The sequence below is a fragment of the Pinus tabuliformis genome, chromosome X, assembly GCF_031772625.1.
Source record: "Pinus tabuliformis cultivar Carrire ecotype Pingquan chromosome X, CPIR1, whole genome shotgun sequence".
Taxonomy (NCBI): domain Eukaryota; kingdom Viridiplantae; phylum Streptophyta; class Pinopsida; order Pinales; family Pinaceae; genus Pinus; species Pinus tabuliformis.
In genome coordinates this window covers 1,346,176,084-1,346,200,074 of record NC_142308.1, presented here as the reverse complement: position 1 = coordinate 1,346,200,074, position 23,991 = coordinate 1,346,176,084, and positions in this window count along the sequence as shown.

Genomic DNA, 23,991 nt, shown 5'->3' with positions numbered 1-23,991 from the left:
TAAGTCCGAAGTTCGATTACAAAGTCTCGACCATTGAAGAAATGTGGGATGTAAAGAGTATTAAACTTGAACAACTCCATGGAATCTTGATAGCATTTGAAATGAGGAAGGGTGGTCCATTAGATATGAGAGAAGCAGTACTCAAAGCCACATATAAAGGGAAAGAGAAGGAAGAACAAAACTTCGTGAGAAATTTGCACGTAGGAACTGGAAAATTCAGAGGTAAGCTTTCATTTAAATGTTTTTCTTGTGGAAGAGTAGGTTGTTATACATCCAAATTCCCATATAGAGAAAATCATAAAAAAAAATGGAAAGAATGTTGCTAAAAGGAAGATATCTGACAAGAAACTATTTTACTCTAATGAAGATAGTAATAGCACATCTAATGAACAAGAAAATTCATATTCATATTCTAATAGTCACTATCAAGTACTTATGGATCTTTAATATCAGTCGATTAATGAATCAAATAGTTGTGAGGTAGATTATTTAGTGAAAGCACTAAAAGAGAATGATAAACTCAGGAATGCTAACAAAGAATTGGAAACAAAAGGAAAAAATATGACTTAGGAAATAAACATGTTAAAGATGGAATTAGAAGCAACCAATAGAAGAATGGAAAGTATAAGAAAACAAATTCAAGAAAATGAAAAGAAATGTGAATCTTTAGCATCTAAAGTTATGAATCTAAAGGAAGATTATGAGAAGATCAATAAATGGGAAAAGACATCTGAGTCTCTATAGAAGGTTATTAATGAACAAGGCTCTCCTATAATCAAGACTAGCATTCAGTATATTCACATGGCTTCACATGCACAATGTGATGGAAAAAACCAGTATAGTCTTGTTCAAGGGAAAACCGAATCAAGTCAAACATATGAAAGAAAAACTCCTAGATAAAGGTCAAGATTAGTTCCTAGGCACAAAGAATGGCTTTATGGATATTGTTTCTCTTGTAATTCATTTGGTCATAAGGCCACTAATTACAAGTCAAGTATACAGAACAGAACTATGAGATGGGACACATCCCATCACATAATTAGAAATTGCAAGAAAATTTGGAGGAAGAAGGAACATCAATCAGATATATAGGGAAGATTGACCCTACTACAGTCCATTGTTTTTAAAGCTTACTTCTCGCAGTGACTGTAGAAGTGATGTGAGGTACATGACCTCATGAAGTGTAGGTGGTGATGACCAGGTCCTCAGGATCATTGATGTATGATCTCAGGGGGATCTATATATATGTATATCTTGATGATGATTGCCATGTTGTTTTGATATTCATTTGGTGATGCTTATATTACTGACATTGCATCTGTGGGAGTAACAATGAATATGAACATGCAGTACAAGCTCAGGGGAAGGTATGGTTATGAAGGGTCAACATTTTACTTTCTATACGCAGATCACATGAGGACAATTGCATATATACATGAGTATTTATCTATACAGTCACACATGTTTCTCTGAGATATAGAAACAATGGGACAGACTCACAGAGAGGTTCTGATATGCTTTAGTAAGTTATTATTTGACTTTCTGGTTCTGATATTGATTGGTTACAGTATTTTGTTGCTCAAATGATACTTAGAAGTGATATTGGCTTATGATGGTTTATGAATTGTTGCAATATGACATTGTTTCTTTGGATATTTTGATGACTTTACTGATTGATGAAGAGGGATATGACCAGACTTGCAAGTGAATAGTTGGCACAGGTTCAGGGGGAGCATTTCTTATGCTTCTAATAGTGCATTGTTGACATTATGAATTCTTGAGCATTCTTTGTTGCATAATGGCGTTTATGATAAATATATCATTGATGAAGTATTGGTGATGTTGTTGAAGACACATTTGCTGCAAAAATTTTGGATGATGACTATATATTTCTTAAGTCACACTTGGTGAAGATTATGATGCTATGCTATCGTCATTATGTCTCATATGATGCTTGAGTTGCATATCATGTGAAAAGGTGATATTATGATGTTCTTGGTTCTCACATATGTTGCGGATGATGTTATGCTACATATGATAAGTTGCTTGAGGATTATGGCTCTTCGTATGTAGATCATGTTGATCTTGATGATATGAGATCAAGGAGATGGGTTACTAACAAATATTGAATGCACAGTCTTATGCTTGGTTGATGATGATGAGTTCATATTGTTATCTCTATGTCATAAGGTATGAATAATGGATGATTATTTGAGTTGCATATTGGTGAAGTTGTTTATGGTGTGATATTTCTTCTTTCATGAAGATAATGATACTTTTTCATATGAATTATAACTCTTCATATATGGAAAGGCATGTTACATGAAGACAAGAGGATAGTTATTGATATACTATTGTTATAACTGCTTGGTGATGCTTGAAAGAATTTCATATTTAGTCACATGTTAATGTTGTTGAATATTGATGCTACAATGCTCCATCCTATTTCATGATGGTGATGAAGATGTTCACATTGCAGGTTCCTTTATGGTGCAGGATGCTTTTTGATGAAAATCATGGCCTTGCTACCTCACTATTGAGGTATCTGGTTTTGGTTATAAATGTCATATTTGTCTCTTGATGCAAACGCCATGTAAAGACCCATGTTGTAAATCATTGTAAAATTCAGTCACGTATGGACTATTGGGGTCAAGTCAATTATGTATGTAATCCCATTATTTTGGACATTTCATGTAATGTTGAGTCACAATATGTAACCCCTATGTGTTGGGTGATTGATGTAAGCATGAGTCATTGGTGATAGGCAAGGTCATATTTGTTTGATTCATAGAGTCATGTATTTTATTAAATAACTCTTAGAAGAATGAACATGTGCTCAAGGGGAGCATGTTCAATATATAGTGTTTACATTTAGCAGATTAGATCTACAATGTTCATTTATACACAGAGAAAGATAAATTGCCATTAAGATTTGATCAACCCTTTTCCCTTGATGTCAAAGGGGGAGAGGAGCTTGGTGTTTGGAGAAGAATGCTTGATGTTTTTGTGCTTGGTGTTTTGGTAGAGAAGCTTGGTGCTTAGATTGGTGTGTTTACAGATGTGTTTGCAAGTAATTACAGATGGATAGGTGGTGGTGACCGAACACCAAAGTGGTTGCCATCAAGTCCAAAGGGGGAGATTGTTGGCATTATGACTAATGTGTTGTCCTTGATGGAAAACTACTTGATAAAGATGTCAACATGATTGTTATGTAGATGTTATAGGTGAGATAGACAAATGAATATCAATTCGGAGACAAAACAATAATAAATAAAAGTGTGAAAAGGTATACATGGGTCCTATGAAGAAAGACCGCGTACATATGCACATATGGTGAGGAAAATTCGTGTACATATTTCGCACCATGGTATTATCAATACCAGGGGTCTTTACCATGGTATTGGTTGATAATAATGAGTGTGACAATGAATATTTGATCCCATCAAAGAATACCATCATCATTACTAAGGCATTGTCCTAAGGTATTGGATAAGGCTTATACTATATAAGGAGATGGGGATAGAGTTTTAGTGTGTGGATGTGATGGATTGCTTATGAATGAATTGATATGAAATAGATGTGAACCAGGGAGCATGGAGATGGATCAAATCTAATAGATCTGAAATAAATACTTATTGGTTGATCTATTTATGGTTTTATAGATATGTGATGTTGGTATTATGATGTGTGTCTGTAACAATGTGTATGCCAAGAATTGGGTTTGATAGATGTTGTGTTATGAAGCGAAGGTATGATTCAGTGATTTTAGGTATGTAATTTGTTTTGGCTCTAAGAGGGCACATACATACACGGATTTGCTTCTCGGTAGTCGCGTATACATTCTGCAAAATTTTATAATTTGTACATAGGTGTCAAACATGAGAAGCACATACATACATGGATGTGATTTGTAAGAGATGCGTATACATGCTAGGGTTTTACAATGTGGTTTGTTTATAATGTTTGGCCAATTCTATTATGATTGTTGTTGTCTGCCAATTAAGTCTCTCTTATAATAATATGTGTTTGATAGTACCGGTTCGGTTGAATTGATTATGGAATGGAATGTTGACTAGAGATGATGCTACTAGTTGGTGATCTATATTTGGTTCAGTGATATGTGATTGGTTCATTATGTGATTCAGTGATTGATTCAGTATGACAGTGATTTAGACTCATTTGTTCAGTATTTTGAGATTTGTATGCAGGTCATATTAAGGAGAAGTGTGTACATACATGGATATGATTCAGAATAGTAGTGGATACAATCTGATGTATTCTTGATCAGGGTTTGCAGTAGCAGCAATTGGTTTTTGTGATGGGTAAAAATGTTTGGCTTGGCATATTGATGAGTGGTTGTGCATTAATATGATTTGCTATGAATAGGTTTGATCTAGTTGCATTAGTTTATTAATATTTAGTGATTGATTTGATGATTCCATTGGTTTATTAATTGAATGAGTTGATTCAGTATTTGGTTTCAAAATTGTTATTTGATATTGGCCTTAAATGATGGAAGTGGGTCCAATATGAAAATATGATGAAAAGTGGCCTACAGGTTTGATGTTTTGAGTTAGGTGGATCCAATATGAAATATTATGAAGCATGGTCCATAGAGGAGATGAGGGTTGGAGCCTTCAGTAAAGGGATTTGAAGCTTCCTTCCAGTGGTAGCTATTAAATTTGATCAGGGGGTTAGAGCTCCCTTCCGATGGATTTTGGTAAACAAGATCAAGGGGTTGGAACTCCCTTCCATTGGGTGCTAGTGAATGAGAGAAGGGTGTAGCCTTTTGCAGGTGGGTTCTTGTGTACTAGTATAAGTCTACGCTAGTACAAAATTGTAATATGTTTTCCTTTATAATAAAAGAAGACATAGATGACAACAATAGTGGCTTTCTCCACATTGGGCTTCCACCTAAAAATCCTAGTGTCCTCATGTGTTGTTATGTTGCTCATGTGTGATGGTTTATTCTTCTCTTACTTCTCATAGTTAATTCTTAATTAATGTCTAATGGTGTAATGATGCACTAGCTCAAGTTGAACAAATGATGAAGTAAAAATTAACTGAATATTATTTGTCTGCATCACTATCACGTACATACATTGGTTTACTTATTGGCAGTAGCATATAGAAATATGAATAAGAAATAGAAAGTTGAACTGAGCTTAAAATATTGATTCAACCACCCCCCCGTTAGGCCCCTATAATACTAGTGTATTCCCTTATTATTATTGTCATTGTAGACCCTTATTATTAGTTATGTGCCCATGTTGTCCCCTCATATTTTTATTATTGTGTCCCATAGAATCCCACTATTACTATTGTTGTGCCCTTATATTATTATTGTTATGTCAGCTTTGACTATATTGTGACCCCTTAGACTCCTATATATAGAAAGGAGGTCTTGTCATTTGTATCACTAAAGAATTATTAATTTTTGTAATGTAAAGGAAGTTTCCCCCTCGAAGATGCTTATTTTGAAGTCATTTCTCTATCTTTTCTTCTACTTTGTGAGTTGGTTGCATAACAATTGGTATCAGAGCTTTGGATTCTAAGGTTTTGCTGCTTCAAACTGGTCATCATGGCATTTTCGCCATAACATTTTTCTACGACATTTCAGAATCTAAAATTCAAACCCATTTGAGCTGAAATCTTTATGAACCTTGGGTCCGAATTTCAAATCTTGTCTTGCTATATTTTCGGAGATATGGTCCAAGGATGTTAGGGTTTTAGTAAGCTCCAGAATTATATCTCAAACAAATGACCCGGGGAAAATTGTAATAACATTCTTCTTAGAATCAGATTGAAATTTTGTAAAACGGTACAGAAATAGGACGAACCTTAGTTTTATGTGTCCTCAGTTTCGGGTCTGAATGTCGAAACAGTGACCCGTGGCACTTCGTACAAGTTCGCCCTACTGAACCAGTCTATAATCAAGTCATCGTGGGCAATTTGGAATAACTCTTTCTTGGAGAACCCAATCATGATCATATTTGTGGAGTTGGAATGAGGATGCAGAGTGATACCACAGGACAAAATTTTAGAACTTGGGGGTCCGAAATTATAGAGATACAACAAATTCAATATTGATCTCCTACAAAGCCAAAAAAGGTGTGTAGTCTTCTTAAAATTTTGCATAAATTTGGTTTGAAAAAATATTTTGAAGGAATTGAAAGGACATAGTGAAGCATAATTACCATTAATTGATGCCCCGAAGAAAGAAAATAGAAACACCTAGTAAGAGACCTAAAATTTATAACATGACTCATGAAGAAGAGGAAGAAATAAAACATGATATATCAAAATTACGAGACCAAGTGCAACGAATTTCGCTCACACAAAAAGTAACAGAAGCTAAGATGGATGGTTTAAAGAAAGGTATGCAAGATAAGATGGATGGTTTAAAGAATGGCGTGGAAGCTAATATGGATGGTTTAAAGAATGGCGTGGAAGCTAAGATGGATGGTTTATAAGTAAACATTGAAGATTTGAAGAAAGACATGGAAGGTTTGAAAGGAGTTTTAGCAAAGTTGCTACAAGAAATGCTTCCTAATGGAAAAAAGGTAGTAGAGGAAATTCATGATGAGAACAAAATAAATGTTAGCCATGATTTTGTAGACTCTAACATTGGATTGAAGACCCATAATGTTCCAAAGATCGATATGAGGAAGTTTTATGGCAAGGATCTCGTAACATGGATACTACAGATGGAGCAATATTTCAATCTCCATAATGTGAAAAACACACAAAAGGTACGCATTGCGACTTTATACTTGAAACCCAATAAGTTTATATGGTATTGATGGCTTTTCTCTTGTAAACAAATAGTCACTTAAGAATTTTTTATGAAAGAAATGATAGCACATTATGAGGATACAAAAAGAAACACCTTTTTTAGCCAATTGATAAATCTAAAACAAAAAGGTTCAATGGTGGAGCACATTGAGGACTTCCAAAAATTGAATATAAGGATAAAAGATATTCCAGAGGAGCATAGGATTGATGTGTTCATAGGGACATTAAAGGATAACATCCAACATGAGGTTCGCCTTTGGGAACCTGATTCATTGGAGAAGGCATTCAAGTTGGCAAGAAAAATTGAAAGAAAAATTATAGCAACAAGGAAGCCTACCAAACACAACTATAAATATGGAAGTGTTGTTGTTTCTAGCCTTCCACAACCTACAAGGATGACACCACAAAAATTGGAAGAAAAAAAATAAAAATGGTTTTGTTACATTTGTGATAGAAAATAAACTAAAGGTCATAAGTATGCTGAGAAGAAATTATTTTACATAGATTATGAAGAGGAAGAAAAAAAGGAACAAGAAACATCAAAAGAAGAGGATAAACACCAAGAACAAAGCCTAGAGAAAGAAGAAATGAATCTGACCATATCTTGTAATGCATTGGCTGGAATAACCACTCTTCAAACTATCAAGATATAAGGACATATCAAGAAGAAAAAGGTAATAGTGTTGATTGATTAGGGCAGTATCCATAATTTTATTCATTGTAAGATAGCGAAGGAATTGAATTTCTTCCTATATCTAGCACCAGAGTGTCAAGTGATGGTTGCAAATGGAAGATCCATAAATTGCTCTAGAAATTGCCATAATATCAAGCTATCCATGGGAGAATATGTGTTGAATAGTCCAATGCTTTCAATTCCAATGGGTGGTGCTAATGTTGTACTAGGATCCCAATGGCTACAATCTTTGGGTATGATAGCTTTTAATTTTCAAGAACTTTTCTTGAATTTTTTTCAAAAGGAAAGGAAGTTGAATTAAGAGGTATTGTAGGGAAACCGGGAAAGATAATCAGCTCTAATGGCATGACAAAGCTTCTAAAGAAAGAACAGCATGGCGTAATTACACAATTGTGTTTGCTAGAGGTTCCCACTTCGAAATCATCTATTTCTCCAGATCTCCAAAAAGCCTTGGACAATCATTCCAAGGTATTTGAGACTCCCAAAGGCCTCGCACCTATTCGTGATCATGATCATGCTATTCATTTGATTCCAAGAAGCGTTACTCCAAACATCAAGCCTTACATATATCCCTATGCCCAAAAGAGTGAAATTGAACGTATGGTTGGAGAAATGCTAGAGGTTGGCATAATTCAACCTAGTCAAGGTTATTTCTCTGCTCCAATAGTATTGTTGCACAAGAAGGATGGATCATGGTGCATGTGTCTAGATTATAGGGAGCTCAACAAGCTCACTATTAAATATCAATTTCCCATTCCTGTCATTGATGAATTACATGGAGAAATTTACTTCACCAAGTTGGACCTTCGTTCAGGATATCATCAAATCAGAATGAAGATTGAATACATTTCGAAAACAACATTTAGAACTCATGAGGGTCATTATGAATTTCTGGTCATGCCTTTTGGCCTTACCAATGCACCTTCTACATTTCAATTTTTTATGAATTCCATTTTCAAACCCTTCTTTAGAAAATTTGTGTTAGTATTTTTTGATGATATACTAATCTACAGCAAGTCTTGGAAGGATCATGTTCAACATGTTGATAGAGTGCTCAAACTATTGGAGGAGAAACAATTATATACAAAAACCTCCAAATGTTTCTTTGGAGTACAAGAGGTGGAATATTTGGGTCATATTGTATCTCATGAAGGTTTTAAGGTAGACCCTAGAAAAATTAAACCCATTAAGGAATCGAAAATCCCCACATCCATAAAGAATCTACGATGATTTCTCAGGTTGATGGGGTATTATCGCAAGTTTGTTAAGAATTATGGGAGAATAGTGGTACCTCTAACAACATTACTAAAGAAAGATGCATTTTCTTGGACTCCAAAAGCAATGAAAGCCTTTGAACATCTTAAGGAGGCAATGTGCCAAGAACCGGTCTTAGCTACGCCAAACTTCACAAAAACATTCATTTTGGAATGTTATGCCTCAGGAAATGGAATTGGTGTTGTTTTAATGCAAGAAGAAAGATCCATTTCTTTCAAAAGCCATCCAATCAAAGGAAAGTATTCACACAAAACCATTTATGAGAAGGAAATGTTGGCAATACTACATGCACTTAAGAAATGACGACCTTACCTAATGGGAAGACACTTCAAGGTAAAAACATATCATGATAGTCTTAAATACTTGTTAGAATTTAAGATATTCTTTAGAAGAGCAGCAAAAATGGGTCACAAAGATGTTGGGTTATGACTTTTAAATCATCTACAAAAAAGGGAAGTAAAATGTTGTTGTAGATGCACTCTCAAGAAAGGATGACGATGTGGAAGCATTTCTTAGCGCCATTTATATTATCCAACCAGATTGGATAAATGAAGCAAGGGATGAATGGCAGAATGACGAACAAGTGTGGGCACTCATTCAAAAGTTACAACAAGACCCCAGTACATATGATACATTTAGCTAGTAAAATGATTCATTATGGTACAAAGATCGCTTATACCTATGTAAGAATTCCGAACTCAAACAAAATATTCTTATGGAATTGCACACCTCTCCTTTAGGATGGCACTCAGGATTTTTAAAAACTTACCACAACACTAAGAAGGAATTTTTTTGCATGGCCTTAAATCTAACATTCAAAAGTTTGTGGCGAAATGTTTAGTTTGCCAACAAAATAAAGTTGAAACAATTAAGACCCCGGGTCTATTACAACCTTTATCCATTCCAAGTTAATGTTTGGAGGAGGTTTCAATGGATTTTATCATAAGTTTACCCAAATCCAAAGGAAAGAGTTTCATCATAGTGGTAGTTTATAGACTTACCAAGTATGCAAACCTTTTTGCATTATCTCATCCCTTTAAAGCCAATACAATTTCTACTACATTTATGGAAAAAATTAAAAGCTACATGGAAACCCAAATATTATTGTAAGCAACAAAGATCCCATTTTCACTAGAAATTTTTAGATAGAATTATTTTCTTGTCTGGGTACTTAGTTAGCTCATAGCTCATCTTATCATCCTCAACCAGATGGAGAAACTGAGATAGTGAACAAATGTTTGGAAGGATATAATAGTTGCTTTGTATCTAATAAACAAACACAATGGGTCAAATGGTTGCCTCTGGTTGAATGGTGGTATAACACTTCCTTCCATACTGCAGCGAAAATGACCCCATTTATGGCACTTTATGGATATCATCCACCGTCCATTAGTGGAAGATCACATCGAGCATCAATAACAAGTTCTCAAACTCTTAAAGGATAATCTCACTTTGTGTTATGAAACCAGCTCAAGAAAAGATAGAAAAGATAGATCAACGCCTTAGAATTCAGCCTCTTCGAGGGGGCAACCTCCTTTACATTACATAAATGAACAATTCTTGGATGATTCAAATGACAAAACCTCCTTTCTATATATAGGAGTCTAAGGAGTCACAATATAATCCAGCCGACCTAACAATAATAATATAAAGCCACAAAAATAACAATAGAGCGATTCTATGGGGCACAGAAATAACAATATGGGGGTAATAGGGGCACAACAATATAAATAAGGGGTATAACTATAATAGTAATGGGGTAATCACTAGTATTATAGGGACCCAACATGCCCCTCTCCTTCAAAAAAGTGTTGTCCTCAACGCTTGAGTAATTCTGGATACTTCTGCATAAAATTCTCATCCTCCCATGTGGAATCTTCAGCGGATAAGTTCTTCCACTTGATAAGATACTCTGAAATTGATCAATTTCGTAGTTGTTGAGTTCTTGTTTCTGTGACTGCTTCGGTTCCAATATAATTTTTCCTTCCTCGTCAAGTTCTGGCAATATTGTTTGAATTGGGAGCTTGTCGCCTATAACCTTCTTTAAACATGAAACATGGAAAACTGGGTGCAATCGAGAAGCTGCAGGAAGCTCCAACTTGTATGCCATAGTACCAATCTTTTGCAACACCTTGTACGGACCATAGTACTTTGGTGATAGTTTATTATCCTTCTTAGCTTGCTTTAGGGATATTTGCTTATATGGTTGTAGCCGTAGGAATACCCAATCACCTACATCAAAACTTCTTTCACTGTGATGTTGATCTGCCTGTTGTTTCATTCTATTTTGTGCCAACACGAGGTTATCCTTTAAGAGTTGGAGGACTTGTTGTCGATGTTCGATGTGATGTTCCACTGCCTGAACCTTAGAATTTTCTCTTAAATATGATGTGATGGATGGTGGTTGATACCCATAAAGTTCCATAAATGGGGTCATTTTTGTTGCTGTATGGAAGGAAGTGTTATACCACCATTCAGCCAGAGGCAACCATTTGACCCATTGTGTCTGTTTATCAGATACAAAGCAACGAAGATATCCTTCCAAACATTTGTTTACTATCTCAGTTTGCCCATCAGATTGAGGATGATAAGATGAGCTATGAGCTAACTGAGTACCAAGACAAGAAAATAATTCTATCCAAAAATTTCCAGTGAAAATGGGATCTCTGTCACTTACAATAATCTTTGGGTTTCCATGTAGCTTTTGAACTGTTTCCATAAATGCAGTAGAAATTGTACTGGCTTTAAATGGGTGTGATAATGCACAAAAGTGTGCATACTTGGTAAGTCTGTCAACTACCACCATGATGACACTCTTTCCCTCAGACTTGGGTAAACCTGTGATAAAATCCATTGAAACCTCCTCCCAACGTTGGCTTGGAATGGACAAAGGTTGTAATAGACCCGGTGTCTTAATTGTTTCAACTTTATTTTGTTGGCAAACCAAACATTCCGCCACAAACTTTTGAATATCTGATTTAAGGCCATCCCAAAAAAATTCCTTCTTAACCCTGTGGTAAGTTTTTAAAAATCCTGAGTGCCCTCCTAAGGGAGAAGTGTGCAATTCCATAAGAATCTTTTGTTTTAGCTGGGAATTCTTACAGAGGTATAAGCGATCTTTGTACCATAACGAATCATTTTTCCAGTTAAATGTATCAGAAGTACTGGAATCTTGTTGTAGCTTTCGAATAAGTGCCCACACTTCTTTGTCATTCTTCCATTCCTCCCTTGCTTCATTTATCCAATCTGGTTGGATAATAGAAATGGCACACAACAATGCTTCCACATCCTCATCCTTTCTTGAGAGTGCATCTGCCACCACATTTTGCTTCCCTTTTTTGTAGATGATTTCAAAGTCATAACCCAACATCTTTGTGACCCACTTTTGTTGCTCTTCAGAGGATAATCTTTGTTCTAAAAAGTATTTAAGGCTATCATGATCCGTTTTTACCTTGAAGTGTCTTCCCATTAGGTAGGGTCGCCATTTCTTAAGTGCATGGAGTATTGCCAACATTTCCTTCTCATAAATAGCTTTACTTAAAAACTTTCCCTTGATTGGACGACTTTCAAAAGCAATGGGTCTTTCATCTTGCATTAGAACAGCACCAATTCCATTTCCTGAAGCATCACATTCCACAATAAAGGTTTTTGTGAAGTCCGGTGTAGCTAAGACCGGTGCTTGGCACATTGCCTCTTTAAGATGTTCAAAGGCCTTTGTTGCTTTCGGAGTCCATGAAAATGAATCTTTCTTCAATAATGTTGTTAGAGGTGCTGCTATTCTCCCATAATTCTTAACAAACTTGCGATAATACCCTGTCAACCCAAGAAATCCTCGCAGATGCTTTATGGATGTGGGGATTTTCCATTCCTTAATGGCTTTAATTTTGCTAGGGTCTACCTTAACTCCTTCATGAGATACAATATGACCCAAATATTCCACCTCCTGGACTCCAAAGAAACATTTGGATCTTTTTGCATATAATTGTTTCTCCTCCAATAGTTGTAGCACCCTGTCAACATGTTCAACATGATCCTTCCAAGACTTGCTGTAGATTAGTATATCATCAAAAAATACTAACACAAATTTTCTAAGGAATGGTTTGAAAATTGAATTCATCAAACCTTGAAATGTTGAAGGTGCATTGGTAAGGCCAAAAGGCATGACCAAAAATTCATAATGACCCTCATGAGTTCTAAATGTTGTTTTCCGAATGTCTTCAATCTTCATTCTGATTTGATGATATCACGAACGAAGATCCAACTTGGTGAAGTAAATTGATCCATGCAATTCATCAGTAATTCATCAATGACAGGAATGGGGAACTTATCTTTAATAGTGAGCTTGTTGAGCTCCCTATAATCCGGACACATGCGCCATGATCCATCCTTCTTGTGCACCAATACTACTGGAGATGAGAAAGAACTTTGACTCGGTTGAATTATACCAGCCTCTAGCATTTCTGCAACCATACGTTCAATTTCACTTTTTTGGACATAGGGATATCTGTACGGCCTGATGTTTGGAGGAACACTTCCTGGAATCAGATGAATAGCATGATCATGATCACGCATAGGTGGGAGACCTTTGGGAGTCTCAAATACCTTGGAATGATTGTCCAGGACTTTTTGGAGATCTGGAGAAATAGATGATTCCAATGTGGAAACATCTAGCGAACATAATTGTGCAATTACACCTCTTTGCTCCTTTTTTAGAAGCTTTGTCATGCCATTAGAGCTGATTATCTTTCCTGGTTTCCCTGCAATACCCCTTAATTCAACTTCCTTTCCTTCCGTAGAAAATTTGATGAAAATTTCTTGAAAATTAAAAGCTATTGTACCCAAGGATTGTAGCCATTGGACTCCTAGTACAACATCGGCACCTCCCATTGGAATGGAAAGCATTGGGCTAGTCAATACATATTCTCCCATGGATAGCTTGATATTATGGCACTTTCCAGAGCAATTTATTGTTCCTCCATTTGCAATCATCACTTGACACTCTGGTGCTGGATATAGGAAGCAATTCAATTCTTTTGCTACCCTACAATGAATAAAATTGTGGGTGCTTCCTGAATCAATCAACACTATTACCTTTTTCTTCTTGATTTGTCCTTCTATCTTGATGGTTTGAGGAGTGGTAATTCCCGCCAATGCATTACAAGATATGGTCGGATTTATTTGTTCTTCATCTAGGCTTTGTTCCTGAAATATATCCTCTTCTTTTGACCTTTCTTGCTCCTTTTCTTCTTCCTCTTCACAATCTATGTAGAATAATTTCTTCTCAGCACACTTATGACCTTTTGTGTATTTGCTATCACAATTGTAACAAAGCCCTTTTGCTCTTTTTTCTTCCAATTGTTGTGGTGTCAACCTTGTAGGTTGTGGAAGACTAGGGGAAACAACACTTCCGTCTTTATAGTTGTGAGTGGTATGCTTCCTAGTTGCCATAATTTTGCTTTCCATTTTTCTTGCTAACCTGAATGCCTTCTCTAATGAATCAGGTTCCCAAAGGCGAACATCATGTTGGATATTATCCTTTAAAGACCCTATGAACACATCAATCCTATGCTCCTCTGGAATATCTTTTACCCTTATGTTCAATTTTTGGAACTCCTCAATGTGCTCCATTATTGAACCCTTTTGTTTGAGACTTATCAATTGGCTAAAAAAAGTGTTGCTTTTTGTATCCTCATAATGTGCTATCAATTCTTCCGTAAAAATTGCCCAAGTGATAATTTTTTTACGAGAACAAAGCCATTGATACCATACAAACTGATTTGGTTCCAAATATACAGTTTCCATATGTACCTTTTGTGCGTTTTGCACATTATTGAGATCGAAAAATTGCTCCATCTGTAATATCCATGTGGCAGGATCCTTGCCATCAAACTTCCTCATATCGATTTTTGGAATATGGTGATTCTTCGATCCAACATTAGTGTCTATGGAATCATGATTAACATTTCTTTTGTTCTCATCATGAGTTTCCTTTACTACCTTTTCACCATTAGTAAGTATTTCTTGTAGAAAATTTGTCAAATTTGACTTCAAATCTGCCATGCCTGTCTTCAAATTTATGTTCAAATCTATCTTCATATTGTCCATCTTAGCTTCCATGCCATTCATCTTAGCTTCCACGCCATTTATCTTAGCATCTGTTAACTTTTGTGAGCGTGACATTTGTTGCACTTGTTCTTGTAATTTTGATATATCATGTAGCATTTCTTCCTCTTCTTCATGAGTCATGCTAGAGCTTTCAGGTTCCTTACTAGGTGTTTGCATTTTCTTTTCTCGGGGCATCAGTTATCGATAATAATGCTCTACTATGCCCTTTGAATTCCTTCAAAATAAATTTTCAAACCAAGCTTAAGCAAAAATTTAAAAAAAATCTACACACCTTTTTTCACTTTGTAGGAGCTCGATATTGCCTCTGATGTATCTCTATACTTTCCAATCATCTAGTTCTAAAATTGTGACCTGTAGTAGCTCTCTGTGTCCTCTTTCCAATGCCACCAGTCTGATCCAAATTGGATTCTCCAAGAAAGAGTTATGCACAATCTCCCACAGTGACTTGATTATATACTAGTTCAGTAGAGCGAACTTGTACGACATGCCACAAGTCACTGTTTCGACCTTTGGATCGGAAAAACACCTACAAGAAACTACAGTCCGTCTTGTTTCTGTACCTTCTTACGAAACTTCAATCCGATCCTCAGAGAGAAAGTTATGACGATTTTCCCCAGGTCACCTGTTTTGAATGTAATTCAGGAGTCTGCAAAAAGACCAACTTCCTCAGATCATATCTCCGCAAATATCGCGCAAAAAGCTCTGAAATTCGGACCCAAGGTTCAGCGCGATTTCTTCTCAAATGGGTTTTTTTTTGCGACTTCTGAAACGTCACAGAAAAAAAGTTATAGCGAAAATGCCACGATGACCTGTTTGGAGCAGCGAAACCCTAGAATCCAAAGCTCTGACACCAAATGTTATGAAACCAGCTCAAGAAAAGATAGAAAAGATAGATCAACGCCTTAGAATTCAGCCTCTTCGAGGGGGAAACCTCCTTTACATTACATAAATGAACAATTCTTGGATGATTCAAATGACAAAACCTCCTTTCTATATATAGGAGTCTAAGGAGTCACAATATAATCCAGCCGACCTAACAATAATAATATAAAGCCACAAAAATAACAATAGAGGGATTCTATGGGGCACAGAAATAACAATATGGGGGTAATAGGGGCACAATAATATAAATAAGGGGTATAACTATAATAGTAATGGGGTAATCAGTAGTATTATAGGGACCCAACACATTGGTACAGAATAGAATGAAACAACAGGAAGATCAACATCGCAGTGAAATAAGTTTTGATGTAGGTGACTAGGTATTTCTATGGCTACAACCATACAAATAAATGGCCCTCAAGCAAGCTAAGAAGGATAATAAATTATCACCAAAGTATTATGTTTCGTATAAGGTGTTGCAAAATTTTGGTACTATGGCATACAAATTGCATCTTCCTACAACTTCCCGAGTGCACTCATTTTTCCATGTTTCATGCTTAAAGAAGGTTATAGGTGACAAGATCCAAGTTCAAACAATATTGCCAGAACTTGACGAGGAAGGAAAAATCATATTGGAACCTGAAGCAATCACAGAAACAAGAACTCAACATCTACGAAATCAATCAATTTCAAAGTATCTCATCAAGTGGAAGAACTTACCCACTGAATATTCCACATGGGAGGATGAGAATTTTATATAGAAGTATCCATAACTACTCAAGCGTTGAGGAAAACACTTTTATGAAGGAGAGGGGCATGTTAGGTCCCTATAATACTAGTGTATTCCCTTATTATTATTGTCATTCTAGCCCCTTATTGTTATTTTTGTGCCCATGTTGTCCCCCCATATTGTTATTATTGTGCCCCATAGAAGCCCACTATTGTTATTGTTGTGCCCTTACATTATTATGGTTATGTTGGCTTTGACTATATTGTGACTCTTTAAACTCCTATATATATAAAGGAGGTATTGTCATTTGTATCATCCAAGAATTATTAATTTTTGTAATGTAAAGTCTGAGGTTTCCCCCTTGAAGACGTTGATTTTGAAGTCATTTCTCTATATTTTTCTATTTTGTGAGTTGGTTGCAAAACACCCCATCTCAGTATTTTTCCCAACATATTTGGCTTATCTCCTTCAATAATTAGGGTTTTGAGAGTAGGACCAAAAAGGTAAAGTAATCCCTTACCCAATCAAGAGTAATAATGAATTCAAGGTCTATAAGAAAGGGCTTAATTGGAATAAACCATTTACCATCTAAAGTCAACTATTATCTATTATTATTCCTCTTGGGTACCTCCCTAGGTACCCCATATTACCCCCTAGGTATGCTACAAATGTGTGGAATCATTCCTCCCTAAAATGGAAAGTTTCTAGGATGCCAGTTTCAAGTTAAACATTTTTCACATCTTTGAAACTATAGGATCCTATGCAGAATGATATTGGTGGTTTGGAAGTTTCTTATCTCTAGCTAGCACTACTTTAATTCCATTAAGTAGAGTCAAGTATGAAAATTCCTATAGGATTGACTTGTTGGGAACAAATTTTAGAAGCATATGAGGATAATTTGTTGTACCGTATATTCTTATGTATGTTCCCTTTTCCAATATGAACCAATACCTAATTCTCTTGATGGCCTACATTGAATTTTATGGCATATGTGAAGTTGGAGAACAAAATAGTAATTTGAATTGTGAAAACAAGAAGTGATCACAAATCTTATGATAGTACATGTGATATTTATGCTCCCATAGATCTTAATGACAAACATGGATAGGGGGATTTCTTAATTTCCAACACCAATTCCATTCTTGGGTAAGAATGTACTAGGAAAATGATATCCAATAGGTAGGATGAGATGTGGAAGTATGGGTTCTTCTTTGAAATTATATGTTTTACCATTAATATAGTTTATTCAAGGGTGGTGGAGAGAAAAGTGATTGAATTAAATATGTGACTAGTAGTTGTTATTGTATGCAACAAGGGGACCGAAGACTCTTCGAAACTTGAGGTATTTGCTTCTCCGTAAGGGCTACATCAATCCAATAAGGTGTTTTAAGCATCCTAGTTAGATAATAATTGTATTTCCTCAATCTAAAACTCTAGGAATCCAACATTTTTTCATTTCTTCACTACAACCTAGAGGACATTTCAACATCTAATGTGTTTTTGGTTCTATATCTCGAGTAGAAATCTTATAGCATATATATAGAACTAAAGGTTGGAAGGATGAGAGAGACTTCCCTTTGGTATCTCTTATTAGCCTATTGTCTACATCAATTTGATGGATGACCCAAGAGATAGCTTCTTTACATGGGAAAACAGTAATATTTGCAACTACCATGTAGATTCAAGACCTCTGAAGAGATTGATATACATCTAGGTCTTTTCCATCATTTGATTGCTCAACATAGGAATCGTGTACAAACATCTGGTGAATGTCTCACCCAACATCAATAATGAAAATGGTGTTGATATAAATTATACCAAAGGTGCTAGTATTTGCTCCTCCTCTTCTCTAATTGGGTTAAATTCAATAACAATCTTGTGGCCACTTTTTGTCTTGTATGGTTCCATAGATCTTCCTTTCATTTAATCATGTTAAAAACATAGGATGTCAACATGGTTAGTATCTTGAAAAGATGCATATGCATGCATGTGAGGAAAAATAACTTAAGAGAAAATCTTATTTGTTTAAAATGAATGTAATTGTGTTCAAAATGGAAAATGTGAAGGGGGCTATCTAGGTGATAGTCCAAACTAATCATGGACATTCTCATTTTATCAATATAATTAAAAGAAAAGTCTTCATTTTTTTTCTTTTTTTAAAAGACTTAGAAAGAATCACAACTTAAGGAGTGATGTTTATGCTCGCCTATCCAATGGAGATAGGGTCTCTAATGAGGTGGATAACATTGTAGGTTAAAATGGAGTGTGGGCATTGGCTTTCGTAGTGATGTGGTGAGTGTGATATGGCTAAAACATGAGCCCACAATGAAGGCTATTAGGGCTATATAGCCAAACACAACCTATTTATTGTCCTTTTAAAAGAAAGAGTGGTCACATTAATCACATGGTCATCATTTCACATGGGAAATGTGTCTTCAATTATAGTCATGACAAGGGGGGTGTTGAGCTAATTAATTGTTCCTAAAAGGACCAACTAACTACTACACATTAATTTGTCAACCTGAGGTTTTGTTTTTCTATTTAAAGGTTATCGACACAGTTTCTGCAAGAGAAATGTTGGTATGGATATGTTGTAGCGGCTACAACCACCCTCCAAAATTTTGGCCTGCACCCAATTTTGGAGCCTCCCGTGAGAGTTTCACTTGATGACTACACACCCTCAGGTTCACTTTGTGAGCCTGTGTGATTCTTTGCACCTACCTTGCTTGTTCATCTCATTCAAGTTTTTGCATGTTGGTGTCTAAGTCATACTTGCAACCATGTTCTGGTTATGTTCAAATTCTTCTCTTTGTGTGTACATTTTGTGTTCGTTATGAAATCAGCTGTCATGCTCACACGCGGACTCACATTAACTGTCACATAAGTGTCGTCACAGTCGATCAATGATCAATTACAAGTGTCACGCTTGTCGCTTGTGCCGTCAGTCAGTCATGTTGAACATGTGTGTCCGGATGGTTTGACTCGTCTTGTCATCGAGTCATGTGAGTGTGTGTTTGCATGATTACCTATGCATCTTTCAATCGTTCACACACTTAGTCATTTTGTCGAAGTTCTGATGACTGGACTCCCCTCTGACAACTGGACCGTCACCCCACCATCAACTCGATCAACTGTCACCTAGAACAACATAGAAGCACCAAGAAAGTCTTTCCAAGTTGTGGTGATCACAAGTGATTCAATCAACTTTCATGTTGGCCACCCGGAGAGTCAGACCTGACAGTCACCTTGGGACTGACTCCCTTCAAAAATTATGCAGAGGCTATTGACCTTGCCCACTCTATTGACTAAGGAATTTGTGCAGACAAGTCAGACAGACACAAAGTGCTTGTCCCTGTCTCCCTCAGAAAATTGCGCAGTTTTCCCAGTCAGTCCTCCCGATAGTCAAATGGCTACTCATCCAGGAAATTACGCAGTTTTCATGAGCATGCCTTCTGCTACCCAGTAGTCCGCTCAACTCAAAAATTGCGCAGAGATGATTAACAGGCTGACCTCCCAGCCTCAGTGCAGTTTCTCTCGCCATAAACTCCTAGCAGCAGACTGCCAGTTCCCTCCAGGAATTGTGCAGTTTTTGTTGCCAAAATCCCAGCAGCTGGCTACCTATTCCCCTTGGGAATTGTGTAGTTTCTGCTTCCATTGACCACACAACCAACTGCCAGTTCCCTCTAGGAATTGCACAGTTTTGGATATCAGGCTCTCGGCCAGTTCCTACAAAAAACTATGCAATTCCTTCCTCCTAATTCTCCATGGAGCTCGACCTGTTCCTCTAGGAAATTGTGCAAATTTTTCCTTCCAACCCCTGCTGCCCGCTCATTCTGGAAAATCTGTAGATTCTATCTGCCATACCTTCCTGCAACTAGGATTATCCCTCCCAAAATTTATGTAGTGTTTCCTTCCATCCAAGCGAGACCTCGTGGACAGTCACTGTTGACCCGAATTGCACATCTTCATCACTCAGTGACTCTTGCGCATTTTTCATCAGCAGTGCCCAGAGCCATCATCTTGCCTCATAACCTTGTTGCCTCTCCTAGTCACCTGCATTTTAAATGACCCTTTTTCATGGTAGACTAGGAGATTTTTGGATTTGATGTCGTCTCGTCATGAGTGACTGAAGGCATGGGTACACCAACAAACATGGCGCAACGACAAATGGGATGAATGAAGGGAGCACATTCATAAAGACAGGTTCACCAACGGATGAACGAATGATGCATATGAAGGGATGTGATCACGAATGGATGATCACGCAAAGATGTGTTTGCAAACGGACAGATGAAACATGCAAGATGTGCTCATGGACGAACATGCACCTTTCATGAACATATGAGCCTGTCAAGCCTTCCAACATACAAGCAAGGAGCAACGTGCCAAAGCAACATCAAGCGAACCAACGACCATTGAAGACTCCATGCACTTTTCCATGCGGAGTTGAAGCTGTGATACACCATGAAGAAATTCATTACACAGCAGCACTACAAATCGACATGCACTCCAACAGCAGCACGAACGTACCAACATTGTCATGTCAATTCATGAGTCATGTTGTCCACATCTCCACTGTGGGACATGTTGTCAAATCAATGTAATGTAACATGGAAGTCCAAAAGACCCACTTGTTGTACAAAGAGCCATGTAAAGTTGAAAAGTCATGGAAGTCAAATCGTCATAAGGGTAGTCGAATAGCCTCAAGGGTCAATTTCACCCATGGCTATAAATACGCCCTCATTTGTACATGCAAGGGAATTTTCACCTCAGCTCCTCCCACATAGCCAAGAGAGTCTGTAATCTTTTCTTTGAGTAAGTAGTGGCTCCAATGCCCCACGCTCGGGATTAGTGATGTATGGTGTAACGATGTGTCTTGGAACTTTCGCTTAATTCAGAAGCCTACTAAGAGGGCAACACGTTTTATCACATGTATTGTAACTATTGTAATACTAATCTTGAACACTTGTAATGCATGTTGCTTTAACCTGTGTTGAACACTTGAACTTATTTCACTTGTTGTAATGCATAATATGTTAATGAAAATGTGTTGTATATGTTTTTAACATTGTCTCACCTGTGGTGGCTATCTCCCCAGACATCAGACAGACCCTTCACATAAAACTCGTTGTAACAACCATTGCAGTCGTGCAGATTTATCCTTTAAGTGTTGTACGTGTTACCTTACCTTGTGTGTTGTGACTTCCGCATCCATGTGGACTGATCCTCCAGAAGTTGTGCACATCCTGTTGTTTTTTGTTTTCCTAGCCGAGTTGGGACTTCATCCCAACCAACTTGGGACTCACTCCTACCCTCGTCCTCTACAGTGAAAGAACCATTAACACAAGTACACTAGCAATCACCAGGCATGTGAACCTCACTTCTCGAAGACAAAGTAGACCACTCTCCTGTGCTGACAAGCAAGAGTTGAGGAAAATCCTTAAGAAAATGGCAACTTTGCCATCATACTGGATGTGACTCCCACACCAAACGATATAAGGTCTAGTTGGGACTTCATACCAAGGTGATCCCCTGAATTTTGTCGGGTCCAGCACCGTCAACATTTTTGGCGCTAGAAGGAGGGCGGCCAATTGTATATGGCTGAACATTCCCTCACACTCATTCATCAACCATTTGGTCAAGGCAGTAACTCACACTCCCTCTAACCTACACACAACTCTGTAGTTGGTTACTACTCACCTCTCAAGATTGAACACGAGATTACATATCAAAACCTTCGCTTTATCTGTCCCATCACTCACTAGTTCGTGAAAGCAGTAGGACTCATCCCAGGAATACAACATCTTCCATACGCATCAAGGAAGCCAAAATCCACTCCCACAAGGGTTGTTGTATCATCAGTGGAAGGAGCAGTCCTTGCCACACTTGAAGGTCTAGCAGAAGCTATTGAAGATGGAGAGGAACCTCTGGTCTTCCAGCAAGGCAAACAAGACACTCTTGCGATCTTTGGATCAAACTCCGATACAGAAGGTAGAGGGAAAGGCAGTGGAGGAGGCGACGATGGAGACGAACCAACAAACTCAGAGCCAGAAACATCAGACTCTAAAAGAGAGGAAGAGGACGAAGAAGAAGAAGAGATGGCTGACCCAATATTGAATGGATGACTCAAGGACCATTGGCTCTCCCGGATGTTTTGCACAAGATGACGAAGCAAGTGGAGAGAATGAACATCAAGTTCAACCCTAAAAATATGGTGAAGGCGGAAGACCACTTAGACAACTTATACCTATATTTGTAGACCCTTGAGGTACAGTATGACGACGTAGCATGTAGATTGTTTCCATGTACCTTGGATGGTCACGCAGCTGCATGGTATCACAGCCTTCCACCGAACCCCATATAGAAATGGGGTGCATTCAAACGCATGTTCCTGGAGAAGTTTGTTGATGACAAGACCTCAACCATGCTACTCAAAGAGTTGGGAAGCCTCAAGATGGAGGGCAAAGAAAAAGTAAAAGACTTCAATCAGAGGTTACATGTATTTTGAACAAGTTTGCAGCGGACACTAAACATCATGACTCCATCACCATTGACTACTACATGTCTGCACTCCCAACCAACATTATGCAGTTCATTAAGCGAGCTATGAAACCAACACTCTTGGAAAGTTACAAAGAGGCTATTGATGTTGAGAAAGACCTGCGCACAATCGGAGTCATCAAGGATGATGAATCAATGAAGGACTTCAAGGATGCGAACAGGAAGCCCCAAGTAATGGCGAGTAAGGGTAGAGACAAGGAAGCAATTGATATTGAGACCCTCTCTCACCTTGTCAAGAACTTGACCACTGAATTGTCTGAACTCAAACAATGGAAAAAGGACACATTTGCAAGCAGTCATTCGCCCAGGCAGAGATAGGAAAGCAGCTCATCAAGCATCAACCGGTTCGCTTCAAAAACTACGAAGAAGCCTATGTTCCAACTCGAATAATGTGAAGATCCTAAGTTTTGTTCCTTCCACGAAGAACACCACCCTAAGAACTCTTGTTCATACTAGAAGAAAGTCATTAGTTTTGTTTGAAGTCATACACTCGATGTGGAAAGCAATATGCAGGAGCATCCAGAAGAGACAGATGACGACGAAGAGGTTTCACCTGATGAAGCATCAAGTTCTGGGCATGTGGTGAATGTATATCAGTGCTTGTAAGTAATGTCAAAGATAAACACCAAGAAGCAGCCCAAAAACAAAAATGCTCATTACAATCTTAGGAGTAAAGGGGCTCCCCTACACTTGGGGAAATGCAAGAGAAGATGAGACTACTAATGAGGAAGGTCAATCCACTGGTCGCCCCAAAGTAGAAAACAATAAGCAAGTCTAGGAAGATAACAGTAGACAAGAGTGCATCCATGAGCAGCAAGCTGCAAAACACTCCAACGAATGACACGAACATCCATTCCACCCTGGACACCTCGGTAAGTCTACCACCTCTGGACTACAACATTGTTGAAGACATGAAGAAAACTCGAGA